Below are 222 nucleotides of genomic sequence, written 5' to 3'. Positions count from 1 at the left end.
GGTTGGGGGGAAGGGGAAGATTTTGGGCTGAGCAGGAATTTTTTTCTCTCCCTCTTCCCCCACCCTCGGATGGCCCCAAGGTGACGGCTGCTGGAAATGTCACTTTAACTGATTCTCCCTCTGAGCTGGCCTGGGCGAGGTGGGGCTTTTAGGGATAGAGGTGGCGTCAGGGCTGGAAATAAATAAATAAATAAATAAATAAATAAATAAATAAATAAAATT

The sequence above is a fragment of the Charadrius vociferus genome, unplaced genomic scaffold (assembly GCF_000708025.1).
Source record: "Charadrius vociferus isolate BGI_N301 unplaced genomic scaffold, ASM70802v2 scaffold776, whole genome shotgun sequence".
NCBI classification, from domain to species: Eukaryota; Metazoa; Chordata; class Aves; order Charadriiformes; family Charadriidae; genus Charadrius; species Charadrius vociferus.
This window is presented reverse-complemented; position numbering follows the sequence as displayed.